Genomic DNA, 22,724 nt, shown 5'->3' with positions numbered 1-22,724 from the left:
TTTTCTGTATCCGTTTTGTCTTTCTGAAATTCTGTGCTAACCTAAAAAAGGTTTTACCCTTTGTTTTTAAAGGGAAAAAGTCAAGAATCAATGGCATTATTTTAGATTTGACTATTTTTACGTTCTCTGCCAGATATCACCCAGGATTGGCTTAGTATTGTGACTGCAGCATTTTCTGCAGGAAAGTAGTCAAGTAGGATCCCTCCCAGCTGCTCTCTCCATTTCTGCTCCCCAGCAGGGTTAGTGTCAGCCATCTACATACTGAATCCAGTGTGCAGGTTTCCAAATTCGAAATATGGGCATTTCTGCCTCAACTTGCTAGCTGCAATTTTAAAAGGTGTGTTCATAGCTACTTTCCGGAGAAAATTAGCATATGGTAAATATAGGTCAAGTAGTCACATACTTGAAAATTCCACTCTGAAGCGTGCTGAAGGCGTGGATATATGGACGAGAACGAAGGGAAGGGCCAGGGACAGAATTCTAGAAAATTTGGTTGTATAAAATAGCCTCAGCTTTTAGTTAAAAGTAAAGTGCATCTTCAGCAAGATCACATAATGAAATAAATTATATCAGCAGCGAGGGTCAGTATACATTCTGACTTGGGAACATGAACTTTTCAGAAACCTGTGTTTATTACATTTTACTGTTTTTAAAAGCCAGCTGCAAGATTCATGGCAAGAAATGGCACAACATACAAATGAACGCCGAGCTGACGTGAAGGCTCTTTTCAAAATGGTTAATACGCCTTATTGGCAAGTCGTCGCCGGTCCTTGTGTCATTGTTACAGCTCAGCTTTAAAATATACGGGTTTAAGACCCAAGCATTGTGACTCATATTTATTTCAAGTACAGAATATGTCGCAGCAGTGGGGCATCCTATTAGTGAGGCAGTAAACTCTGTAATACTCCGTAAGAGCTGGGCCTGCCTCGGTTCTTAGCTCCGTGAAAATAACAGTAAAACATGCCTGCTATTTCCTGGGTTACCTGGAAAGGTACGGGCAGGTGGTGGGAGCACAACCATTTCCTTCGCATTACGATGCCACACGTTCGTCTCTTTGAACTGCCCCCAAACCGTTGAGCATGTGGATTTTTTCTTTTTTTTTTTTTTTGGTTTTAAAATTGTAAAATTGAGGGGAACTGCCGTTGCTCCAGAGAGTAACCGGAAGTTGCTATCCTAAGTTGGCCAGGGGGTCACTGAAATTGTTACGCAGAGCGCGGCTCAGGAAGCACTCCCAAGCAGGGAGAACAGTACGTGGGAGGTTTAAAAGGAAGAAGCCCACCGGGTTCTGTGTTTTGCTGTCCCACAGCTAGGCCAGGCCTGGGAAAAGGTCCTCGTGCTGTTTTGCTGCGTTTTTATTTTGTTCAGTAGAAAAGTTTCCTCACTTGTGTCAGCGGGCATTGAACTTGTGTTATTTGTCAATGAAAAGCCAGCCGTAGGAACTTATTTTGGAAAGATGGAAGCAAGAGATCTCTATTTCTACGTGCCCCACCCCGCCTTGCATTAACTGGAAAAATTAGTGTCTCAAAAGCTCATGAGGATGACTTGCTTAATGCAGAGGCCACTAGAGGTCCTTGGGACCGCTACCTGCCTTGGACCCCCCCCCCCCCCCCGTTTCTCTGCTGACTTCTGGGGGAGGCCGGCAAGGTTGGGAGTGGAGGTTGCTGGGCCAGCGTGGAGACCCTCCATCCCACAGCTCGGGTTCTACACTGGAGGCCTCCTCCTGGACCCCAGCTCCTCGGATACCCTCTTTCCTTCCGGCTCCTTCTGAGTTCTTTAAAATAAGATGCTGAGTGTTTGCCCTGGGGAGGCTGTGGTTAAGACTGGCCCCCCCCCCCCTATTTTTTGTGTGCAGAAACAAATTCGAGTCAAATATATGCTTGCTGTACATGGCAACCTAATCCCAAGGTGTTGGAGCAATTTTCTGAAAGTAGGCTCTTGTTGTGGTGTTTGGCTAAATTTCTGGGAGCTAGTGGCTGAAGGCATTAGACTACTGAGAGTTTTGCTTACTCCCAGAGGGTTTCTGCAAATTAATCACCCTGCACACTAAATTTGTTTGTAGACATATTTGGAATGGGGAGGATACGCAGGGGATGTATTCTCTTCATTTGTTCTTTAGAGCACCTGCTGGAAGTTTCCGCAGCGGCTCCTGTGTGCCCATGGAGGACTTCAGTGGCTGACATCTCGTGATGGTTATGAGGGTGGTGATGAAGATCCTAATAAATTTATTCCTCCACGTTTCCTCCGGGGAATTCAGGGCACTCGGCTATCTGAACGAACATTAGGGCGGTCTGGGGGATAGCTACGTGGAGATTTTATAGGCAGATATAGATGGGTTTGTTTGTCTGTTTCTATAGCAATCGCTTCTTAAAAATAATTTAGCCGTTTAATACAAACGCGGTGGAGGAGATTTTCGGTGCTCGTGGAGGGAAGGCTCTTGGGTTTGACACGTTCGGCGTGGCGGGCGATAATGACATCTTTGTGTCTGGGTGGCAGGCTGGCCGTGGGGCCTGGTTCTGGGGCCTTCTCGCCATTGATTCGCGGCCACTGCGGATTCCAGCCGCGCTCGGCAGCCCAGCACCCCGCCCTGTTTTTAAGACGAGTTAACACTTAAGTGGCTCCTTCAGCTCCGTTTACACACACGCACTTGCTCTCCCGGCCTTCCCTGCGCAGGGCCCTGGAATTGTGCACACATATGGTTTTGTGGTTGGGTCTTTTTGCCACCCCCTCACACCCCCCCCCAAAAAAAAGAGAGAGAGAGAGAGAGAGAGAGCCCACCCTGTCCCTCGGCCCCTGCTGCAGCCTGTGTCTGCCGTTGGCTTCTGCCCGCCCGCCGGCCGGATGCGCTGAGCCAGTGTCCCTGTGTGTGCCGGGAAGGCTGTAAAAACGAGCACTAATCAATCTTTCGGAGAGAAGCAATGGGCATTAGAAGGCCACTACGCTGTGACTAAACACACCCCTTTTATGGAGTGTTGGTGCTAATAAAGGACAGCTTATTACTGAGGCAGAGACCAAAGCTGGGGTGAGGTCAGCCGTGACTGGCAGTCATCACTCATTCTTAATGATACTTTTTCCCGAGCTTTCTAAGGGATTCTGAGCAGAGTGCAAATCACTCGGGGTCATCCGCAGTTCATGTACCCACAGATGGCAAAGGGTCTGAAAGACTTTGGTTTAAACTTGTAAAAAAAAAAACCTCACTTTTTTTTTTTTGTTTCTTAAGAAGGGAAAATACCCCAAAACAAAACATAGATTTTTCTTATTGGAACGTTGTCATGTTCTTTCAACCTAATAGATGTTTTACACACTACAGTGCTTGTGCATTATTAAAAGAGACATAAATTTATGTTTTATGACGTCTGTCTTCTTTAATTATTACCTTTGATGTCTATTGGTGACTAAAGAGAGCTTAACAGGATTTCTTTCTCTCCTTAAATTTCGCACAGTGAAACCCAGCTAGTCCCTGACAGATGTCTCTTCCTTACCTTCAGGATTATTTTATAAATCCCTTTCTGATGAGCGGAAGTGTCACATCAAGGACAGGTCATAAAGTAAAAGTATAAACCTTTTAAAGAGAGACCTTGGTAATATATAAACATTCTGCACACTATCTGAATTTTTTATGGACTTAAGAAAAATTATATTTCAGCCAGAGGAAGGGAGAAGTTTAAACACCATTCTGTGTCTTAATGTACGATATTCACCCCCCACCCCATACTCTTATTTATAGCTGTCTAAGACATCATTGGCTTTAGGGGCTCTTTTAAATGTTTTGACTCCATTTGGAGGCTGCCTGTTAATTTCACGTGTTTAATTGATACTCAAGCGGCGCCATATACTGGGAGCAGACACTGCCCATGTGGGAAGGCTGGGCCTTTGTTCTTCTACTTATTTTTCTCCCTGCCTCCCTGAGCCTCAGTTTCCTTATCTGTAAACGAAGGGTTGAGATTATTGGAGGATTCCCAAAACTATCATCTTCCACGGCTCTCCAATTCCGCCGCTGGGGTTGGCAGCACCCTGGGTGGGGGATGGTGGGGAAGGCTCTCTGATGAAGCAACAGCTGTCCTTTTTCTAAAAAGCCGGTGGTGCTCAGGGATTGGGGGTTTGGTAACATTCGAGCTTATTTTTAACTGATAAAAATTGGAAGTAAGCCAAGATCAACAACTCCCGCGCCCTTCTGCCATCCCCACGTCCAGGCGCGTGGAAACGGGCGCCGCACAGGGGACCTGGCGTCCGGTCTGGGTGGAGCCGAGGCTGGGCCTGTGGGTGGGGTGGTGCACACGGAGCCTCGGGGGGCCCTCACCTTTCACAGCCCCCCTGGAGCGGAGAGCAGCGGGCTGTGCACGTGCATGTCACTGTTGAAGAACGAAGTGCATGTGGCTAATGGGAATACGGGGTGCTGTGAACCGAATTCAGCAGGCATTTCTCCAGCAGCTGCTGTGTGCGGGTGGCACCTGGCGCAGGTGAGTCGACCTTTGGCACGCATAGGGATGTTGGGGCGCGAGGGCTGGGCGTCTGCTTCTGTGGGTGCATCCGCGGGGCCGGGCCCTGGACGCCGCCTGAGCGTGGCTGCTGCGGGGCATGGCCCGACCGCCCTCCGAGCTCGTGCCCCCCAACCTCAGTGGCACCTTCTGACCATCACAGGTTGTTCCACCACCTCAGCGGAGCTTTTGGACGTAGGAGACGGGGATCCCAGCGTCTTGGGGCAGAACGTCGTCAACCTGCAACTCCAGCAGAGAGGCACCGCCCATCTCTGAGCCTGGGCCGGGAAAGGTTTTCCGAAAGAGTGGAGTTGGGTTGACTTGCATCCCACCGTGGACCCTGCAGAGAGCACTTGCGGAAGACTGTGTCCTGGCGGTGGTTGTCTCAGTGCCGTTTATTGTGAAGACCCCTCATGCCTCAGAGCCATACGTTATTCGAGAAGTGGTTTTCCTGGTCGATTTACTTTTTGGGAAGAATTGCTTAGATCTCGGACTTGGTTGTGGACAGGCGTGCACCCCGCCTCTGTGTTTTTATCTGCATGGCTGCCAAATGTCAGCTCTTCGGGTAAAATATGGAGCTTAAATTATAATTTGTGCTAAACAATTGTTTTGGAAATAATTGCTATCTCTAGGAAAATCTCCTTCACGGGATCGGATTTAAAAGCTGTAAGTCAGTAGTAGCGGGGGCAAAACTGGCCACGCATTTTCAAGGCAGAGTCATATATACAAATACAGACATTTGTTTGCAGAGTACAAATGCCTTGAATATTCAGAGCAAATAAGTCCTGATCGGGAAAATAAAGGTATTTGGATGTGGCTGTTACATTCAGCTTTCTTTCGGCAGTCAGGAGATCTCCTGTGTCTCCAAGGAATGATTTTTCCTGTTTCCCACTCGTCCTGCTCTGCGCTTCCAGAACCTTCCACTCCTTGCCATCGCTGAGCCCACTAAGCCTTTGATTCCTTCCTGATTACTCTCTGGAAGACATCTATCAGACAGTGTCGTATCTGTTTGTGAGGCAGCTCAGGCCCCAGCTTTAAGTCATGGGTTTTGGCTACAAGTTAGAGTGTGATTAATAATTGACTAATGTAGCTTTTATTTATCACAGGCTAGCACATTTCACCATTACCGAGTTAATTTATGTTAAGTGTAAGCTGTCGTTCAATCTGTTTTTCAACTTTTTTTTTTCTTCTTTTTTTTTTTTTAATCCTAAGTCTATCTTTCACTCTTTGAGAAACAAAATCCTTCTACAGGGCACAGGCTTACTTGGTGCCAAAAAGTTGATTTCCTTTTCACTGGAGCCATCCATCTCCGGCCCTCCCAGCTGCAGTGTCAGCCCCTGACAGAATGACATGTGTCATTTATCAAAGGGGCCAGGCCGGGCCTTGGGAAAGGCGGCAAAGCCTGGGAGAGTTCATTTCACAGCCCCCTCCTACCCTCCGTGAGCCCCTTGCCAGGAAAGCCTGTGATGTTTCTGTCCTCACAGCGTTACTGTAAGTCCTTCAACCTTCACAGATTTAACCCTCTCCACCCGGCTCTCAGCAGCTGCCGCAGAGAAGGTTCTGGAACCCAAACCGCCGCCCGTTCCGAGGCTGGAAATACAACACCCACAGGGCTCGGGGGGCCGTCCTCACAGAATGCTGTGCCCCCCACCCCGAGAAGTGCAAGTCTCCGTCCTCCCCCCGTTTTTAGGAGGCTGTACGCATTAAAGTGCCAAGTTTCTGTTCAAGAGGACAAGTTCAGAGGTATAAAGAACAAGCAGTAAAGTGCTTCCCTTGTATCAAAATAAGTAGGTCCCCACGCCTCCCGGGCAAAAGCAGGGTCTTATATTTATCTTAGAGCCTGCCTAATAAGTGTTTTACTCCAGGCTATTTTTGAAGCCACCTACTAAAACCCAATCGATGTTTCCTCTTCCCTCTTGCCCAGGATTTGTAACCCCGTGACTGCCTGTGTGTCTAAAGACAGGTTTGGGTGTGAAATATGCTAAAAGGACACGTTTGAGGAGGAAAAGAAGGGGCTGCCTTGCCCCCCGAATTGTTTAATTTTTTTGTACGATTGCCGCCACTACCAGAAAACAACCAAAAATTGAAAAGAAAAGACACAAAACAAAACGACAAACAAATCTGCCAGAGGAAAGCACGCTCTCGAAATATAAAAGCATTTGGCTAACATAAATGCTTATTATTTTTTCCTTGCCGGCATTAGAGTCTTGCATTTTAATCATGTGTGAGAACATGAGAAAAGTTATTCTCTTCCCCGTACCCCTTTGTACTTCGTGTGGTTCCTACCACGCAAGGTTATTTACAGCATCAGATATCATTTGAAGAGATAGCTAAGGAGACTGTTGCCTCAGCCAGGAACTTTCCAGAAAGAAGCCCTATAAATTAGCCCTTGCTCAGGAGTGGCTGTTTCCTAGGCAGAGCTGGCCCCTTCATTTGTCTACATCAGGCTAATTTATTTTTGCAGCCAGATGTGGGCTGACAGCCATCACTCAGAGCCTCCCTCCCCCACTGTCAGGAGGTCGGGAAAACAGTCACGTTTCCCATTTTACAGAATCCCCATCAACATTATTGAAGATGGATGTATCTTTAAAGCAAGGATTGATTGTGGATATCGGAGTTATGGTGTCATTTATCATGGTGAATATTATTTAGACTTGGATTGTACAAGGCTGTAACTTGAGACGCAGCCAGGGGAGGGACGGTCTGGGACGCCGAGCCGTGAACTTTAATGGATGGAATGCTTTTTTCAAAGCTCAACTCACTATAGCGTGATTTACTTTGCTCACCGAAAGGAAAGCGGCATTTCGGGTTTAAAGGGACAGCAGGCCTTATTGTCCGGCTCGGCAGGTCCCCCCCCCCCCCCGGTGAGGCCGCGGGGGGGCCCTCGGACGTCCTCCACGTGCATCTCCTCGGATTTGTCCCGACTCCCTTCTGCTAATACTGGACGCCCAGATGCACCCCTGAGCTGCTCATCATCAGGGAGACAGTTAGGGTGCTGTTTATTTGAAGCCAGCAAACCTCTCCCAAGTGCTAGACACAGGGGCCTTTATATTTAGGGAGACAAATGAAGCCTCAGCTCCCCCGTGTCAGGACAGGCTGCTTGTAGGGGGCGGCCCGGTCATCTCCGGATGCCCCAAGGCTGTGGCGTGTGGGGGTAAGGAGGCCTGGCCACCTCGTTAATACCCCCCCTTCCCGCTCGGCTTCCCCGTGGACTGGGTATTGACAGTTGCCCTGCTGGGAGCCCCGAGGCAGCCCCGAGATGGGGTCAGTGCATTGAAAGTTGAACCTTGCAATGATGGGTCCTTCTCTCCATGTTCCTGGGCGGTGATGGAGCTGGGCTTTCCTGGTGACTTGGTTCTTTCTTCTGGGGGCACGGGTCCCAGAAGCTCACACCTAAACACGTTCGTGAGGAGTCATTCAGCAAACCTCACCCCACGAGCCCGGCAGGTTGGGGTGCTCCTCTCCGTCACTCGTTGTATTGGCAGCCAAGGTTGTTCTGGGTCGTCTCTCCGTCCCAGAGCTCTGGGTGGTGTGAAGCTGGCCCCGATGGGCTCCGCAGAGCAGGGCAGGGGTGGCGGGCGCTCCGCTCCATGTTCACCCAATGCCGCCACTGCGATCTGGACGTGCCAGCACTGGGCTCCCCTGGTCACGCCGCGGACCACACAGTGTTTCAGCTGGATAACACCACCGGCCTGGACGTTGTGTGGACACAATTTCTTCTCTGGGGAGGCCCCTCCGCTTTTTAACTCTCAGAAGTTCCCTGGAATCGTAGCATTGACTGACAAAAATGTAATTATTTCTTTTCAGTGGTGACGCTGTCTCTGCTTTCAGGGGGAGGTGGCGTCTGAGGCTGTGAGCGAGTTTCCGCCGTCACAGTGGTCCCTGTCCGAGTGCGGGTCCTGTCTGGGACACTGCCCCCTGACCTGAGCGCGGGTCTCTGTCTAGGAGCTGCCCCCTGACCTGTCCAAGTGCGGGTCTCCATCTAGGGCACTGCCCCCTGAACTGTCTGAGCCCCTGTAGACACTAAGCTCCCTGAGGGCAGGACTGACCAGCTTGCTTGCCGTCATCCGTGGAACCTAGTGCCATCCTGGCCTGTGGGCAGAGCTCCAGGCCTTTCGGGGTGTCCGAACGCCCTCCGTCAGATACCTCGCTCCCTCGAGGACAGCGGAGCGTGAGAGCACACTGTTGCACCCGCGTGCTGGTGATGCTGGGGGCAAACCGAAAACAGGAACCTTCTCCCATTGCAAACCACAAGCTGGGGCTGGTTTCTCGGGAGCAGCCTTCCTTACGATATCAGTATAACCCTTAAAAAACTGAAGCATAGCCCAGAGGAAGGAACAAAGCGAGACGGTGCACAGAATCGCTATCACCAGCTTCTGGACGTTCCGTAAAGAAGCGTGAAAGAACATCTGGAAAACCACGGGTGTCCGTTGCGTCATTCCACGCCGCCTTGCGGACACGTGTGCTCTCATGATGATTTGGGGTGTTTTAAAGAATAAATGCCAAGATCTCCTCTTGGCCTTGCAGTGGTTTATAGGTCTGTGTATACTTCAAGTTAAAAGCACAGTCTTCGCCTTTTAGGAACATATGCAATGCCTACAAACAGGAAGTAGTTTATCAAATTCCTATGAATCATGGCGTCTGCGATGCTGACCGAGGTCAGATCATTACACTAAATATATTGTAACCGTTATTAAGCATGCACTCGCTGCCATCTTATGATGGAGGACGGCTGTTTCCTGACGAAGGGCTGTTGGGCGATGAGCGATGCGGCACAGCCTCTCCTTCTTGGAGCCACTGACTCCTGGACTCCGGGGCCCCTTTGACAGCCCGGCCCACTACTGGGGACGCACCTTACCAAGGGGGGCTCCCGGCAGCTGGGGAGCGGAAAACAAAAACCAAAGTGACTTCTCTCCCGCCACCACCGTGCATCCGTTAGGAGATGGAATTTATCATGGTGCATTACGGAGCGCAGCAAATGTCACGGAGACCATTGTTTTTAAATTTTTTTCTTTGAGAGTTTGAATGAGGTGATTTATGGTAGTTATCCATCTTAAGGGTCATCCATCAATTTTTAGTTGTGAGGCAATCAAACCAGCAGCTGTTTGCTTTGAATCAAGCTGAAAACTTGTCAGTCACCACTTGCAGGTAGGACCCTAGCATTTGGGAAGAGCAAGCTTGCAAAATTAAAGAGACAGGGCCTGCTTTCTCCCATTCTGGGCTTCCCTATCCTTGCAGGTGTCGTGCTCACCTTCATGGAGATTCTAAGGAAAATAAGAACAAAGGAGAGTTTGGGAGACCCAACAGGAAATTGCCTTTAAACGGGGTGTTTCATCCACGCTCCGTAGTTGGACCTTGCAGGGCGGATTAACTGAGAAAACACCTCCGGGGCTTGGAGGTGAGCTGCAAGTGGGATAGCATTTCAGTAAGCCCACTTAGAAATAAACGATCAGTTCCCGGGTGGGAAAAAACCCCAGACCCCACATTCTCAGTGCGTCCCCCAGGTGGGAGGCTGACCTCTGGCGTTTTTGGTCCGGGGGGGCCAGGGGGTTGGATGAGGCTTGTTGGTGGAGAGCAGGTCAGTGCCCGGGCCGGGCTCCAGGCCGAGGGTCTCGAGACGCGGGAGGAGGGCCTGGCCCGGCGTGTCTGTTGGCGAGGTGGCTCGACGGCGGTCCTTCTCCAACACGGGGCTCCTCCTGGATCCCGGGACTTCCCTGGGTCACCCCAAGAGCGTTTCGAGGCTTGGTGCTTGTTGAACTTGAAAGATGTGTTCTAGGTCTCAGTGCCATGTTAGCAAGCCTGTAAAAATTATACCTTCCTGCACGCTATGGTTGTAGATACTCGTGGGGTTTCAACAGATATTGCTAGCAAGGAAAATAAGTCCAAGTACGCACTAGAAATGCTTTTTTAATAATTGAAGCCAGATTTCTATCATTCGTGAATCTTCCAAGAAAGGATTTTTCCTTTGTTTCCCAGTTGGGTTTATAATGTACCCACAGAGGCCACCTACGCCAATAAAGCCCCATTTGGGGGTTCGGTGCTTCATGGTCTTTTCTTTAATTTGAATTACGGCTTCAACCTTGATCTTGGTTTCGAGTCACTCAATTTTGCTGATGGATACTTAGGTCACTCAGTGTTAAGACCTTCAGCATGCCTTCTGGAAAGTGTAAAATAAGTTTAATTTGGGAATTAGGTTTGCCTTACTCTTCAGCAACATCTGTATATTTGTTCCATGTATTCATTCGATAGTATTGCTGGGTGTCAGAAGTCTTTCTTTCCAGCAGGTAGTTCTGCCCGTTGGGAGGGTTTTCTGGCCAAGGCCGCTCATGTCCTGGGTCCACGCCGGGACCCCAGGCACAGTGTGAGAAACCTGGGGTGTCCCTTCACTCCAGAAAGTGAGCGGGACCCACAGCCCCTTTCTGGAAATCCTTGGGGCCAGCTTGTTTTGGAATTCAGAATTTTTCAGATTTTCAAAAGAAAATTCATCGCATCTTCTCCGTATTAGGCCGTGTTCCCCAGCATTGTCAAACGCCTGAGGCTTTCATGAGATGTGTGAGTGTTTGTACCACTCAAGATAGAGAAGACTAGAAGTAACTTCGTGCGGTTGAGACCAGGCTCTACCGCCAGCGAGTTCAGGTCAGGTTAGATTTACTGTAAAAAAGTTAACAAGCATCTTAGTTTCCAGAGCTTTCTGGCATTTAGAATTGTGTTGAAGGGTCTGTGGGTTTGTGTCAGTGGCACAAACGCGTCTTGAAGGCCAGCACTGTCTCTGGGCCTGTGCGTGCCCTCAGCAGGGGTCACATGTGCTGATAGACGAGCTGGCGGTGGCCTTGCTTCCCAAGTTCTGGGCTGTTTTCCTGGTTGACTTTGTTGTAGGAGATCTCTTTGGGGCTTTCTCCCATGCCCACATATAAGCAACATTAGAACTGTAGTCTTTCAAAGCCCTGTTAAATTACCAATTGAAAAAGAAAAATTTTACTCCCGATCTGTGCTCACGTGTCTTGTAAAATACAATCTCTTCTCACTATTTGGGGAATCCGAAATTAGTGTTTTGGTGCACTTTACTTAGGAAGTAAAAAATTGAAAATTTCCCTTAATTATTTTCCCATGTGTTTCTGCCCATTTTCCTGGTGTAAATCTAATAATTATAGTAATAATAAGAGGAGTTAGCTTGCCTGCCATTTTAATGCAGTGCAAAACACACTAACATTTAAGCCAGTGTTATGTACATTGGTAGTTAACACACGACTAATGTTGGTACCCAGTCTTTTTTGGGGGGTGGTAGATGAACAAGTCAGCTTGGTGGATTAAAGATCTGTAGTAGCTTGTAGAATTTTGGTGCTTAAACAGGCTCCCCATTTGCTGGTATGAGAATCTGTACGCTAGTGGTTTTCCTCTTAGAGGGGTCTCCTGTGCTTCCTTAAATTTTTCATACTTTGGACTGTGAAATCCACGCTGCAGTGCTTATGAGACCCACGCAATCCACACTACACACCTGGAAGGATAGAGCTCCCCAGCGTGGGAAGATTTTCTTTATGTAACTGGCTGGGAGGATTGATTAATTCATCGTCAGAATACTTCCTAAAACCCTTTTTGGGAAGTATGCAAGATTATGGGGTTATTGGTACACACATAGATATTCGTTTTGCATGTCGTCGGAGCTCTCTGCAATGAAAGACCACACGTGGTGCTTTGTTCTCATTAATATTCCATTTAATATGGTTTAAAAGATGCTAATTTTAAAACGGGCTACTCTGTGCACACTCAGAGTGAAGCTAAAATATATTCTGCAAATTTGGTGGAATTCTTTGCGTGCCAGCCAGCTAGCCACACTGCCAAAGACTAGATGATGGCTGTCCACGAGGTGACCCCTGAAACCAGGCACCAGAGGCCGCGGGGCTGGTGGGAAGCGGTCCCCGGTGGAACCCCTTATTTGGAGTCACCCTCGCGGGTCTCCCGGGCCCCCTCCTTCCTTCCACCCCCTGGGCCCCTCCTTTCTTCTTTCCCTCCCTTCCTTGCCTCTATCTACCACCTCCTCTGCCAGTTTCCAAGGACACCTTGGCTTTAGAAATGTTCCTTGCAAAGGTTTTGCACCGTTTAAAGGTTATTTTGCAATATTCTGTGCTCTTCAGAGGACTGTTGCTCTAGAATCTAATAATTCACAATAAATATAGTTCCGGAGGCTGGACTAGTGGCAACGCATTGGGAATAATAACTGCTTTGGCAGGGCTTTTGCGCTGTTGTTTGAAAGGGTTTTTCCCCCATTAATTTTGCTTCTTCTGAATATGAGATGGTCTTCATTATTGAGCTCTCATCGTGGTTGGTTGGTTACCGGCTCAAATTAAGAAAATGCTTTGCAGTTCTTGATGTTTCCATTGAGTTTTCTGTTAAGTACGATACACATGTGCGTGCATAAAGATATTTTTATAAACTTAGTTCAAGAGTACCAGTAAAAATATTCTCTCTTCCCATTTGCTGTTCATAAAACACTCAGGGGAGAAATTGTTTCTGTGATGTTTTTGATGGGTTTTTAAATAAATTTTAGAGATTGTGGTGTTCTGCAGTGCCTTTTATTTCATTCTCTCAGTAGACCCAGTGTGTACTGAAAGATTTTTGCTGTTGAAAATCTGCTTTTATTGAGTAATAATTACTGAGTTCTTTTGCCCTTTAGTAGTCGAAGGCACACAACACACCATGCATCAGAGTTCCTGGTCGTGGCAGACGATTAGCGTTCGTGCTCGTGTTAAGAGTTTCACACACATTATCTCATGTAAATAAAAGTGATGTTTTAATCAGGTGGCTTTCCTGAGGATAAATCAAGTGCCCTAAATCCCTCTTGGTAAAAGGTTATGGTATAAATAGGAAACAAATATTGATATTAAATGTGTAATTGCGTTGCCTTTTTGGCACGCCAAGTTGGAACACTGAATCTCATTACCTCTGTGGACCCTTTTGAGAAGACTCCAGGCTGTTCCTCATTGCTTTTGAGTAAAGGGTGAGTTTTAGTCTTAACAACAAAATTCATTAGCTCTGTACCCTGAGAGAGGACATGCTCTTTCTTTAAACATTGTGCCTGTCAGCTCTGAAGTGTGATAACTGGCACTGATTTCTACCTTGTAATTGTTTGTTCATTTGTTGGCCAGTTTATTCAATAAATACTTATTTTGAGTAGCTGGTAGTTTCCAGGCAGTTCTAGGAAAGGGAAAAATAACTAAGAAGACCCTTGAGGTAATGGATCTCACAGTGCAGTGATAGTATTTTGAAAACTGAAATGGTTATCAATATTAGCTTTATATAAAATATTTTATTATGCATCCTGTGGATGTAAAAATTTCATTGGGTAATAGCATAAATGTTATTAGGATTGAATATGGGAAACAAAAAATCCATTTTCCAATTTATCTCCTCTGTCTCTTCTCCTTTCCTTCCACATAATTCAACGGTAATCTGCCTCTTGTCTTGGCCACGGGCAGCAGCAAAACCTGCCTTCTCTGGGACTAAATGGGAGCTCCCGTGTTCAGGCAGGACGCCCCGCTCCCTGCTGTGATTTCCACACAGCCCGGGCTCTCCGGATTCTGCTTTTCGGCCTTTTCGTCTACCCCCCATCCCTGCTGAGGAGCTCTGCTTAGCGCACGGTGTCCGCGGGCTGAGTCGCGGCCATGGCGGCCGAGGTGGCCAGTGGGCCTCGCCATCGCGTTACCTGGGCAGGTGTGCGAGGACACAGCCCTGCTTCTGGGACCTTTCGGGAGGCATCTGAGGTGGGTAGATCTTTGGGCAGACCCACTTCCAGGCATTGCCCGTCTCTTCAAAACAGGCCGCTTCGTGGGCGTGCCTGCCTCGTGCTTCCTTTGGGGAGTGAAGCTGGGCAGGGAGACGGAGAGCCCGCGGCCAGGTCGCGTCTTCCTTTCCACCACGTGGCCCTGTTCCTCTGATAGATAGCAAAAGTGCGTGTTTGAGGGATGTATTGCATGTGACATTCCTTTATACCTTTGAAGAGTGTTAACATCCAACCCTGCAGCTGTGGCCAGCACTGAACGTTTGCTCTAAAGCCTCAGCAACCTCTGCACAGGGGTTTTGTCTTTTCTGTGCTTGCTGTGCCCACAGTGCCCAGGGCAGGGCCTGGCAAAGAGCAGGGGGTCAAAAAGTAGGAACTGAGTGATGATCGCCACCTCCCAGCACGCTTTACTTCCATCATGTCATTTAATTTTCATAATGGACCTCTTATTGTCTGCACTTCATGGGTGCAGAGACCGGACAGAATTTAAGGTCCTACAGCTAGGCCGTGTGGATTAAGGTGGGCAGTCCCTTTGATTAAGATAGACACGGTCCTATAAGCCAGGGCTTCTGGGTCCCCAGCCTCTTCACCCTTCCCATGCTGCTGATGCTTGAGTCTTTGGCATTCAGCTCCCTGGCATCTTTCTCAGGTTGTCCTCCAGCTCCCACAACATGGTGCACGGCTCACCTGGGCGGGGGCTCGGGGCACCTGGGTTGACCCCGGCACCGCCGCTGACCAGGGCGGCCATTGGTGCCCCTGATTCTTCAGGCATCCAAACAAGGGGAGCTGGACCAAATGATCCCTGAGATCTGTTCTTGTCTGAAAGTTGCATGTCGGGTGGTTCCTGCATCCCAGCTATGAATGTCTCCATTGCTCCATGTGTGAAATAAGAACAAACACCCTCCTACCCCAAGGCACATGCACACATGTATACACACTTGCACGCACATACATACTTTTTTTGTTTGTGCTTTTATTTCTCCAACGGCTCCCATGGTTATTGACTAGGAGAGACTGATCCCTTCTGTTATCTCAACCTCAAGGTCAGGGATGTGTTTAGAAACATTCCTTGTTTCTGAATGCCCCATCATGCAGCTCGCTGCTTCATTTATCTGGGGGCTTCTCGGGCAGACTTGGTTTGGGCCTCCAGGTTACTGTCGCCCTTGGTTGCGGGACATTGGCGGAGGCAGCCAGCCCGCGGCTGGCGGAGGACGGCCGATGCTCCTACAGACTGGGTTTTCCTGGACGCCATAAAACGCCATGTGAAACTCATCCTGGAGAAGCTTCTACTCCAGAGCGTAGACGTTGAGCAGGTGGTCCCCGTGGGCTGGGGCCTGGGCTGGCGGGGAGCTCTGGGGTTGGCCCACGGGGACCTCGAATCACAGTGTTCTCAGAGAAAAGCCGACATGGATGCTTTCTTCTGGGTGAGTTCCAGAGACTGTTGGTTTGTTTTCCGTGTGGTTTGGTGTGTTCTTGGAGTGAGGACAAACTGTAAAGGGCTTATCAGAGGCGGGGGCCTTGCTTTCCATCTCCAAAGAGCCTTGCAATAACGTTGAGTGATCACAGCCACAACATCAGCTGCTTGAGATGAAGCCCAGATAGTCTGTGTATTTTCAAAATGTTTGGCGCCTGGGGAGGGTCCAGATTTTTGTAGTAAAATAGTACAGAATTATGAATACAAAATTAGGCATGAACGCGAATGTTTTATTTAGCATGAGAAAAGAAATCACAAGCAACCAATCTTAAAAAGCTGACAAACATGACAAAATCCAGAAAAATAGCATATTATTATTAATTAGTTGCCTGACACATCTGTTTCTCTCCATGGTTTAGCGGCAGAGAGAAAATCACTCCTGCCTCTGACATGGGCAGTTGACAGTGGTCTCATTTCTGATCATTGGGGTCCGTAGAACATGTGATTTTACACGCAGTTCCCCTTTCCCGTGATCAAAACTGGGCGAGGGCTGGAAGCCCACCGTCTGCCTCCTGATGTGGGGGGCCACGGAGGGGAAGTTGGGGCGGAGAGAGAGCCCTCGCCAGCCCCAGGGGCACGGCCGGTCCCTGCAGCATCAGAAGGGGCCCTGGCACGTGCTGCTCGAGCTCCATCAGCACCTGGAAACCCACACCTACCTGGAACCCTACCTGTTACGGTGACTGCCCCAGTTAAGCGAGTAGTTCTCTCGGAAATTAGGTTTTAGTTCTTCTTTGGATTTAAATTTTGAGGCCTCCTTCACGTGAAGCTCCTCGTGAACTCACAGAGAGAGCTTTTCCTTTGCAGAGAAGTGTGGCCATGTAGTGATTTCATTATGGCAGGATGTGGGCTCCACAGCCAGGTGCTTGGCCTCATTTGCTAAGCTGAATTTTCATCTTAGACTCCTGGTTTTAAAATCATTCTCACTATCTTGAGCATATCTCTGAGTCATATCAAAGTCTCAGTTTTTAGTTTAATGGATTTTAGGCACCTCCCTCCCTGCAGAGGATGCACACACTTACATTAGAAGGCGTCGATTCAGAAGTGTGAGATCTGAGGGAAATGTCCTGTGTATCGGGGATGAAGCACCCTTCCTCCCCTTTTGAGAAAAGCCTGTATTTCTCACAAGCCACGTCTGGGACGGTGTGGTCGCAGCCCCTGATTGTCTTCGTTCGCATTACAAATCTGACAAAAGTGGCCTTAAAGTGTCTCACGCCCTCCCGGAGCCCCTCCGTGGGACACACCTTTCAGAGATAAATGGACTGTGGCCTGGAGAAATTCAGATGTCCCCAGAGAGCATAACATTTAAGGAAGTGAATTGTAACTTTATCAGACAAATCTAAACTCTCTTAGTGCAGTCTTAAGTAGGGCATTTTTGAGAACACTGCTCGCTCGCTCTCTCTCTCTGACGCCTGGGTTTGGCCATGTCACTTTTCCCCTGAAAATGATGCTTCTGCCACTCTCAAGACCAGGAAATGGGCTTTGAAGGAGAAAATGTCAGCGGCATTGCTGCATTATTCCTATTTTTGGGGGAGGGTTAAGCTGTATTCAGATAGCGTGGAGCTAGAACCCCAAGTGCCACAGCCTCCGTAGGAGACCTCACGGTGGACGCGGCCAGGCCTCGGGCGTGCAGGGCTTCCCCAGCGGCGCGGTCACTTGGTGCCCTGCTCCAGCTTGTGCCCTCCTCCCAGGCCTGCCACCCCTCACTCCGCGGTGGAGGCCCCGCTGGCCCTCGTTTCTCACCCCCAGAGCATCCTCTTTTGCTTTCCGCCCCTCACCCCCTCTGGGCCCCACCAATTCCTGTTCAAGGTAAAGAACGGGCGTCGGGTGCCCCCAGCCTTGTGGGGAGCTGCTGGAGCACCTCGCTCTGGCCCATGTGCTGCCTTTGGCTGTATCCGGGCGAGATCGCTCACTGCCCTCCCTGAGGACTGGCTCCCGTCTCCCGTGTTGTAAGCCACGTCGCAGAGCCCGTCTCCAGTTCTGTAGCCGTCGCGAAACCTAGCCCCGCGCAGTGCTGATCTCCATGGGCGCTCGGGGACTTTTCTAGGCCAGTCCAGCCTGCTCTTCAGTCTGGTGCGTTCATACAGCGGCTCCTGTTTGAGTGTTTTGGCATCACATGGCAGTGCTCACTGGGCACCCACACCTGCTGCACCCCAGCCTGTGTCTGTCCGTCTGTCCGTCTCCCCTCGGCTGCTCCACCACTAGCTCCCCACCCCCGGTCAATCGATAGGTTTTTAGTGGGTGCCCCCGCGCAGCAGCGAGCGAAACCCGTGCCCGTGGAGATGGGGCATCTCCCTGCACCCTGAACCGTGGGTTCCAGTTTCCTGAGCTGGGTGGGTTGTGTGCTCCTCACGCGTGGTGACCTTTCTGGGGGCACGAGCTGTCTTGCCTCAGTGCTCACCCCTGCCCCCTGGGAGCCGTGGCCTCCGCGGAGCTTGCGACTCAGAAAACAAGGTGGGATTTGCCACCCAGCCTGTGTGCCCGCCTCCAGCCTCTGACTGCATCACGAGTAGGGGTGGGTGGTGGGTTTCCCTTCTCTGTCCCCCAAGTCAGGCATCCTAGAGGGGAGTGAGGGATGGGGTTCAGCAGGGGTGGCCATGAGCTGACACCGGGGTGGAGCCTGCGACGGACGGTGAGGACCCGGCGGTCACTTGACGGCTACGACTGGGTGGCTAATGCTGATTCCACTTTGTCTCTGACCTCCTGCCTGACTTCTTGGCTCTTCCCTTACTCAGTGAAGCTCACAAAGAGTGAGTAAAAAGGACAAACAAAGGGGAGTTTGTAGTTGTCAGTGAGTCAGCAGGGGCAGCTGTCGAGGTCTTGCAGGATGACTCCTGCACGATGGAGAGACACCTTAGTTTCTGGGGCTGTGGGAACAAATGACCACAAACTAGGAGGCTTAAAACCCCAGACATTTGTGCCCTTGTGGTCCTGGAGGCCAGTGGTCCGTGTCGACGGGACCCTGTTCCTGCGGGAGGCTCTCCGGAAGGAGCCTTCCTGGCCTTGTCCCGGGGCTCGGGCTCCCTGGCTTGTAGGCGCATCCCTCCATCCTCCCATGGCCGCTCCTCCGTGTGTCCATCCCCTCCATGTCTCTGCGTCTCTCCTCTGCTTAGGACACCAGTCGATGTATTTGGAGCCTACCCTAGTCCATTCCAGCCTCGTCTTAACTTGATTTCATCCAAGATCCCATTTCCAAGTAAGATCATGTCTTAGGTCCTGGGCGGTGGAGTTTTGGGGAGACCTTATTAAGCCAGGAGAGATACCAAAGGAGAAAATTATATGTCTGTCTTGTCACTTGGGCAAGGGCTTCTACTGGAGATTGGAGATACAGATTTAACCTACTCTGAGCCAAACATGTGCTCAGTCCCCTTTGTAGATAGGACAGTTATCAATAACCAATCATTATTGTTGATCATGACCAACTGACAAAATTTCATCTTGACCACTTGGTATTCTGAGCTTGGCAAAAGTCAGTTCACAGCGACATGGGAAGGAATGGGCGTGTCCCATAGGGAGTTTCCGTATCAACAGGTGTTAGCTTTTTGGCTGCCAGGTGCTCATAATCCGCCAGGTGTGGAGGATGAGACAGAAGAAGGGCGCCCAAGCGGCTTGTCCTTAGGGAACTTGCAAGATTGTGATTCAGACCAACATCTTGGGGTCAGTAAGTGGGTGTATCCGCCATCATTTAGAATATTTTTCCTTGAAATGTGACACACAAATAGCAAAATATTCCTCCTGTTCAATTTGGGTTCCAGTTTATCATCCTCAGATGAAACAGGAGCTGACGTTTGCCCAGTAAAGTGTAGGAAGCACGTGCTGGTAACTGTCTTTCCGGTACCCGGCAGGATGGCGCCATCAGCGTTGGGTTTGGTGGTGACACGTGTAGGGGCTGGGTGTTGGGAGCAGCGACTGAGAACGGGGAGCACTGGGAGGAGACGATGAAAGTTGATTGCTGCTTGGCGTTCAGGGGTGATGGTAATTGGTTTGAGGCATATCTGCCCCTCCTAGGTGTGGGTCCTGGCTCTCGAGACCCTCTGTTCTCTTCCCTGTCCTGCCCCTCCCCGGCATGAGGGGTCTCTGCCAGCCACCCCAGCCTGGGGTGGACACACTGGGGTGCCGGCGCCCCATGGGAGGGGCCTGGGGAAGCTCAGCAGATCCTGGGAGCAGCCCCTGGAGTGCAGCCTAGATGTGGAGCTGGGCCCGGCTGGGGGCCTTTCCTCGGGGTTCCCGGGGCCAGTCAGTGAGGAGGCAGGGAGGCAGGTTAGCTGTGCTGTCTGATCCCACTCATCTTGGACTTGGGGTCACCTCCAGAGAAGGGAATCATTGCATGCAGTAAAATGGCGTCTGTCTGTCAGCTTCCGGCTCCTCCTTCCACCAGACATGGTTGGGTGTCTGTGATTTCATGGCTCTCCAGTGGACAGATTGGGAAATGCAAAAACCAGTGAGAAGGCTCCTGCCCTCAGTGAGCTGGTGGGTCTTGTTGGTGGGATGAGATGTGTGCCTGCTTCTCTTAATAACGTGGTGAGTGATACGTGTTACAGACCAATCCCAGACCGTCCGTTATGGGGAACTAAGGTGAGAAAGGTGAACCCGCCTGAGCTGTGTGAGGAGGGGGACGGCTGGGCCTCTGGGGGGGCTTGGTGGGGCCGCTGTATGCTGCTTGAAGGGAGAGGACAATCTGGATTTGCACCTGCAAGACTCCCTCTGTGCCGTGTCCACTGCGGCTTCTGATGGCCTGGTCAGTCCAAAACTCCGATTCAGGAGAGTGGCTGCCCTGCCCGTCTTCACCTCTAACGTAAAGCTTTGGACTCGCAGCCCTGAATTAGCCAGAAAGTCCCCCAATTCTTGGGTCCTTTGTAGATACAGTCCTCCTCTGAGCTTAACTTGGACGTTTTTGTCTTTTCTCAGCATCACCGCTGGGGTCTGGGTGCAGGCTTTCCGGCTGTCGCCCGGTGGGTGCGTTCCTGGGGGAGCAGGGTTAGGGCCGGTGCGGCTTTGTCCCCACAGCACCAGGAAAAGTGGAAATGAAAAGCACACAGCACCTTTGAAAAGACACGCTGCCTCTCTGATGAAGAAGCAACGCTCTCGTCGGCTTGGGACACCACCGCCCCTCACCCAGCCGCTGGGGTGGGCCGGTCCACAGCCAGAGGCTGTTCTAGAAGATTCTCCTGGGGGGCTGTGCTCTCCTCGAGGGGCGCACTGCTGGGCCAGACGAGGGCCGTGGGCCTTTCCCTAGCGGTGGTTTTGCTTTGCTGATCCTGGGTTTATTCCAGGCCCAGCTTTTTCCCAGTGCAGAAGGCTCCTAGGTTCTCTGTGCCCTGTGGGCTTTAGACCCCCGCTTCCCCGGAGGCCGCGTCTTCCTGTAAGTCTCCCCGTTATGACTTGGAGACAGGAGATGACAATTATAAAAGTGAGGTCTTAGTTTAGAAAGACTTGGTTTAGGTGGCTAAAAAAGCAGAGAATTTTTGACCTAATTCTTTTCAAGGCTTTATAATCTGGCTCTAATAAGTGAGAGTTCTCTCTTCCTTCCCTCTCTTTCCTTCCTCTCTCCCCCTCACCCCTCTCTTCTCCTCTTTCCTTCCTCTCTCTCTCTCTTTCCCCCGCCTCCCCCCTCCCCTCCCCTCCCCCTCCCCTCCCCCTTCCCCCTCCCTCTTCCCCCTCCCTCCCTCCCTCCCTCTCTCCACCATCCTTTCCCCTCCCATCTCTCCCCCGCCTTCCTCCTCCCACTGTCTTCCTCCCCCTTCTCCTCTCCTCCCCTATTCCTCCTTCCCCTTCTCCGCTCTGGGGGAGAACTCTTTTAAAAGTTAATGAAGGAGTTGCAGCGGAACCCTATTAGATTTTCCTTGCACTAAATGCCTGCTGCAGACTTCTAATGGATGTTTTAACTCGGCATTGTTATCAGAAGGACGACTGCACAAATTAAAAGCAGTCCTAAATCTGTGAAGGGAAACTGGATTTATTTTTTTGCCTTTGGGTAAAAAAGAGAAGAGCAGGGAGGAGGTGAATCCCACTTGGGCGTTTTTAGAAGTTTGATTCAGAAAAGAGCCAGTGCTATCTGAATCTATGGAAACAAACTACAATAACATGGACTTGTGGGGCTTTTTCTTTTTGAAGTGAAGAAATTTACGGGAGCCCCTGAATGTCTAGGGAACATGTCGATGCTAATTTTTAACTATTTTATTGATAGTTAAAATGCTTTCCTTTTAGGATACTGCATCCGTGCTCTCCATTTTCAGATATAGGCGGCCTTATTAAAAATAAAAGGTTGGAACTTTTCAGGGGACTGTTGACCAGCGATAACCACAAGAATATAGATTTTTTTGAATAACAAACTGTATTTTTAGAGTAGTTTTAGGCTTACAGAAAGAATATAGAACTCTTAAACTGTCAAATTTTTGGTTTTTAATTTTATTCTGATTTACTTTACCTGAGGGAGTTTCCCCTCTCCCTGTAGAACTTGTTTGCTAAGGCTCCAGGTTTTGTGTTCCAGGCTGGGAAGTTCTTACCCAGGCAGGCACTAGAGGCAGGAATGTTCTATTTTCCTACCAGTGACCTCATTATAATATAAAGTAACTGTAATTTGATTTCTATTGCAAATTGTTTGTTGTCATGTCATTTAACCCAAGATGCCAAGCTCAGGGTGGCTGTCTGTTGGCGTACCCTCGCGGGACAGGCATGCCTCCGGCTGTGAGGTCCCCACTGCACCTCTGGGTTCCCTCGCCGTTGGCGCTCGGCTCTGCCGGCCCTGTGATGGCACCTGTGAGCAGGGTGGCTGCCGGAGGCCCTCTGGGAACCCGGGGTCGCAGCCCTTGCACGCAGACCCCTCCATCAGGGCGTCTCTGTGGAGACGGAGTGCCAGATCCTGCCTCCTCAAGGCAGACGTGTTGAACACACGGTCCAACTGGGGCGCTTGTCCACTGGGTGTTGCCTGTCGGCCACAGCCCGGTTCCCTGGATGTGGGCCAAGGTCCCTGTCCGGTTCAGCAGCCGTGTGGCTGAAGCAC

General features: G+C 50.1%; 1 protein-coding gene and 1 long non-coding RNA gene across 2 annotated transcripts in view; both read left to right on the top strand.

Annotated features, from left to right (window-relative positions):
* Positions 1 to 22,724, top strand: part of TSHZ1 (teashirt zinc finger homeobox 1) — a 71,274-nt gene that overhangs the window by 9,891 nt on the left and 38,659 nt on the right. The gene's annotated exons all lie outside the window — the stretch shown is intronic.
* LOC119511176 lies at positions 4,091 to 5,294 on the top strand. The gene is made up of 2 exons (XR_005212174.1): positions 4,091 to 4,457; positions 4,639 to 5,294. It is a non-coding gene; the product is annotated as an uncharacterized LOC119511176 (long non-coding RNA).

The sequence above is a fragment of the Choloepus didactylus genome, chromosome 16, assembly GCF_015220235.1.
Source record: "Choloepus didactylus isolate mChoDid1 chromosome 16, mChoDid1.pri, whole genome shotgun sequence".
Classification (NCBI taxonomy): domain Eukaryota; kingdom Metazoa; phylum Chordata; class Mammalia; order Pilosa; family Megalonychidae; genus Choloepus; species Choloepus didactylus.
This window is presented reverse-complemented; position numbering and strand designations above follow the sequence as displayed.